Below are 5,110 nucleotides of genomic sequence, written 5' to 3' on the forward strand. Positions count from 1 at the left end.
CCCGGGGGCTGCGCTGCTGCAGGAGAAGCGCTGTGCAGAGCAGCAGCCCGGGGCCGTTAGCGGGTACCTGCCCCTTGGTTTGCCTGGGGTGAGCCACGCGCCCGCCAGCTCTGCTGGGACAGCAGGATGCCAGCTCGTTATCCAAATGACCAACAAGTGCCGTCTCTTGTTAGATGGAAAGGGGTGGTTATGTCTGGGAGTGCTGGGGGTGGTGGTGTTTAAGCCTCCCAGGATGTGGTGTGTTGGGTGTGGTGGGATGCTCCAGGACCTGGAAGGGCTCCCCGAGCAGGAGGAGCTGCATTTTGTGTTTTAAGACAGCCCTGAGCCTATTTTTCACTCGCAGCGTAAATTCACCCCCTCCAGTGTTTAGCGTTCTACTAGAAGGTGCAAATACTTGGGAAATTCCATATTGTACAGTGACCTACTTTACAGCTTTTTTTTTTTTTAAGTACTGGGAAAACGCCAAAAAGTTAAGTCTTCATTTTTCTGAGGCTGGCCCGTTAGCTTCCGTCTGTCTTTACAAGAAAGCGGGTGGTGAGTTTGCAGCCCAAGCTTTGCTTCACCAGGTGAGTTCAGACCCGCGCTGGTTCATGGCAGTGTGGTGCTGCGGGGATGCTTGTGGAGGATGTTTTGGTTAAGGAGCTGCAATTTTAAGATTCATCCCTCCTTCCTGGACTGGTCCAGCCTGGACCTACTGAGAGCTGGATACGAGAATATTTGGTCAGTTTTTCCGAGAGGAGGTGATTTACAGGGACGCACTTTTATATGTAAAGAATCCTGGGTTTGAAACTGGCTAACAAATACCCAAGAGCGTATGTGAAATCCACTTGTTTTCCTCTGTAAGATCAGCTCTGTGCGTCACTGGAAGGAATACATTCGCATAGTGGATGGTCACTGTAGCTACAGAGTCTGTTGCTTTATTATGAGTAGGTCTGGTAGAGAGCTTTGAGGAAAAGGCAGCACAGGTACCCCGGCTTCCCACAAGCAAAACTTTTCGGGGAAAAGCTCAGACCTGTTTTACCTGCGATGGCCTCGATTATGGTGGTCGTGAGAATGTGAGCCTGAACGGAGATGGACTTCTCTGTGATCTCAGATAGTCACTCTTGAAACATGGGAACTACTTTAATGATGATAAGGTACCATATCTATCTGTATTTATTTTTTCCCCTCTCTGTGCCCGGCTGTCACTGCTTGTAACTTTCTCAGACTCGCTGGGATGCTGAGGTTTTCTGTATCCCCGGTGGCACTTGTCTTCCATGAAAACTTCAGTTATAAAGACTAAAAAAGAGGGTTTGAGTCCCTATTTTCTGGCTGAATGTCAACATTTTTGATAGAAGTGATGTACTTCGGAAAAATTTCAGTTACCCAAAAATGAAGATTTCTTCCTGGTACACAAAAAATTAGAAGCAAACTGAGCACAAACTCTGTTATGACCTACTTCAGTATCCTCAGGGAGTCAAGTGTCCTGCAAGTGGCTTTTCATAGCAGAACAGCAGTACTGGTTACACTGGTTGGTCTGACATTAATTCACAAGCGGGCAACAGATGGCTGGAGGAAAGAAGTTTGTGCGTTTTCACTGTCGCCTTTGTTTTGCTGTGGAAAATCGTATTCCAGCTTCTGCTGGAGGAGTTGGGATCTTTCCATCCGTTTTGGTGGGAACAGCCAGAGGAGATGTTCCAGTGCTTCACAATATGGAAATGCTGATACAATTTTTTTTTTTTCCTCCTCAATTGCCAATTCTGACGGAGACCATCCATCCCCTGCGCCCCCACAGACCACAGCAGCCTCGGCTCCACGGAGCCTTACCAGGCTTTTCACCTGCCGGTTTTAAACCAACTTCTGGTAACAAGAGTCCAAACTCTTAACTAATGGCTAATTAAAATCAGTGTTTGGCACATGGGTGCCAGCGACGCTCTGGCTGGAGACGATGCTGCAGCAGAGCCCTGCGGGTTCGCTGTGCGCTGGGGGTCTGCCCCTGAAGGCAGCCGTCAGGAGCTGGCTGTCGGCTCCTGGCCGGTTTTCCCCATTGCTGAAGTCTCTCTGACCATTTTAAAGTAGAAATAAGTTGGGTTCATCAGTCAAACTAATTTTTCCTAGGTGCACTTCGTTATTTGGCTTTAAAAGGAAGGAAAAGAATTATACTGAACACTGCAATTAATCTGAATTGTTTTCTGTAGCCATCTTTGAATCCTGCTGGAAACATAAATGAGCAGTAGGTAAGAGGTTGTGGTGCTGTAGTTCCAATTAGAGCGCCTTCTGTTCAAGTTCATAGGCTGCAGGTAATTTATACAAAGTGCTTGCAGTGCTTTGGATGCTTTAGCTTGATGGGGAAGAAAAGGAGGTCAGCGTTCACCTGAAATACGCCTGTTATTAGCTGCACTTCTCTGTTTCTGCAAGGCATAATTTAAAAACAATTTTTCTGAATTGCACCATCTGGAGGAAGAAAAAAATCAATAATGTATTTCCATGAGGTTCAGTAGCTCTACCCACCTCGCCAGCGTCAGTGGATGCAGCTTCTATTGCTTTGCCATTTTCAGATTATGGATCCAGATAACGCACTGTCTGGCACGGGCACCAGAGCTGCAATCTCCGTCTCGGGACGGACGCGCAGGGAGCGGGTGGTGTCCTCGGCTGGGGGGGGGGGGTCCTGCAGCCGCTGTGCTGCTGCTCAGACTCCCTGTGCTCGCAGGCGTGTTTCTCAGCCAGGATGGCAGTTCGTCAGTCACTGCAGTGAGTACCTGGAGCTGGATGTGACCTAGAAACTCTTGTACTCCCGTGCGTGTGGGAGAAGCGCTTCTTGCAAGCGCAGCAGCTGGCTGCCTCCTTTCTGTTCCAACATTAAATCTGGAGTTTGAGCCAGGCTTAGAGCCACCCCTTGTGGAGAGACTACAGGTGTTGATGGCTTGCTGCTGTATGTCTCCCTGTATTCACACGACAGTACATATGGCCCCATCCCTGCAAGCTTCATCTGACACCTTCCAAGTCTAAGCGGTTGAAGGAAAAGAATTTGGTGGTTTACTTCTGTTTTTTATGTGTGGGCTAACATTTGTTTGCCATAGAGAGCACGCTGATGATTGTACCCGGTTCATGTAGCGATAGAACCGTAGGCACGTGTCACCACTGAAGCTGGAACAACCCCCCCCATCCATTCAGCTCATGCTTGCAGCAACAGCTCCGCAGGGCAGCCCCCGACACCGGCACACCCCGCGCGGGGCTGCCCTGGGAGGTGTTGCGGGGTCTGTCCTACCGGCGCCCTATTGGGAATTAACCTCCTGGATGAGGCTTTTGCCTCGCGGGCTGTAACAAGGAATGCCCTTTCGTTTCCTAAAGCGGGTTCCACCGTCCTACCCTGATCGGAGTTGCTCGGGCGGTCTCTGGGCGAAATGCCGCAGACCTCACGGGGTGCCGCTCACACGAGCGCTCGGGGTCTGCTGGGCTCGCTCGTGCTGGACCGAAGCTTCAGAACGTTCTGTTCGCGCTTTGGAAATACGGTGAAATCTGGGGCTGTATTCCCATCTCAGCTAAGACTGCAAGAAGGAAAAAGCAAAACCCTAGGTCTCACCTGCTAGACCACTGTTAAATATGTTAGACATTGGTCATATATGTTACATATTGGTGAGGAAGTATGGGTCAGATAAAGGCTTTGCCAGGCAGGTATCTATCTACTGTAACTCAAGGCTGTTGCACCTCCAGATTCTCATCAGTGTTTCATTCATGATCCAAGGTTCATTAACTTCCTAACTGTAAAAAGCATAAGCAAAATATCATGTTAATTAGAGCAGTAGTATTTCATGTGTGCTGGGTGCCTTCTGACCCTGGAGGAAGCTATGATCATATAGCTTGTGCCGGCGTCAACGCAGTAGTGATATTCTGATGTCCCAAAAGATCGAAAGAGGGTTTATCATTTTTATTGTATTACTGCAGTGAGATTCTCCTCTTGGAGTTTAAAATGCCACGAACAGAAAAAAACAGAATGTAGTTGCCCGGTAATGAAATTCTGCTTCAGTTTATGGTGATGGCTGAAGTAGAGGGATCCCTTCATCTGCCACGGAGCTGCAGCTGTCCGGCTGCAGAAAGCAGGGCAAGGTTTCAACAAGTAGAGGGGAGCAGCGTCCGGCTCAAACTGCAGGAAGGATGTAAATCTGCAATATGGGGGCAATGCAACAGGATACTAAACTGATATTCTGTACTGACAGATACAGGTGGGGATATAAAGTTGTGTGGTTGATATCTTTAATATATAACTATCAATAAGATGGTGACCCACGTTTGTTTTCATGAAATTCAGCTTTAAGGCAGAGGGAACTGTCACTAACTCTGGGCAGGTGGCTCATGGCTGATCCCCGAGGTGCTGACACCTGGCTTTCAAAACAGGTTCTTGCAGGACTACGTGTGGGTCGTACCCTCTAAGCTATTAGAAATAAAGCAGCGCCTTCTGGGTCAAAAATGACTTCACAGAAAAGCTGTGTGTGATGTCGAGCGCTGAAGAGCTTTACATTCAACCACGGAGTAGTCTGATGCTGCTGATAATGAGACATGGGAGTTTTGTTGGTGATTTTTAATGGGAGAAGAACCAGACCTCTTGGTAGAGCAAGCATTTATATCTGCTGGCTGCTCGGCGCTCGTGGCAGGGGCTGCCTCCGCTGTTGGATGCTGAGCCAGGAGGGCTGGGGGGATCCGTCTGACCCAATGCAGAAGCAAAGCAAATTACAGGAGTGGTCAGGGAAAGAAGAAGAAAAAGGAAAAAAAGGTTGCTTAAAGCCATACTCTTTCTTCTTGAGGAAGGACGGGCAAATGCTGGATTGACCTCAGGAAGCGGGATAGCTGTCCTGGGCTGAGGACTTGGCAATGGGGGGTGTAGTCTGGAAAAATGAGCAGAAATAAGGGTTGTGAGTAAATGTGAGCCCATGCTGGGCTCGGTTGTACCAATTGGTACAACCGGTTTGCTGCCGGGCGAGTCCCTTAGCATTGGTTTCTTCTGGTTGTACAACAGATAGTTATTTACCCCATTCTCAGCTTGCTGTGAGAAATAATTAGTTAACACTGTGACAGTGTTAACTAATGTAGCAGTTTCTGTTTGGTGCTTTTCAGAGAAAAGAGGTTTGAGAAC

This window comes from Pygoscelis adeliae, unplaced genomic scaffold (assembly GCF_000699105.1).
Source record: "Pygoscelis adeliae isolate BGI_AS28 unplaced genomic scaffold, ASM69910v1 Scaffold108, whole genome shotgun sequence".
NCBI lineage: Eukaryota > Metazoa > Chordata > Aves > Sphenisciformes > Spheniscidae > Pygoscelis > Pygoscelis adeliae.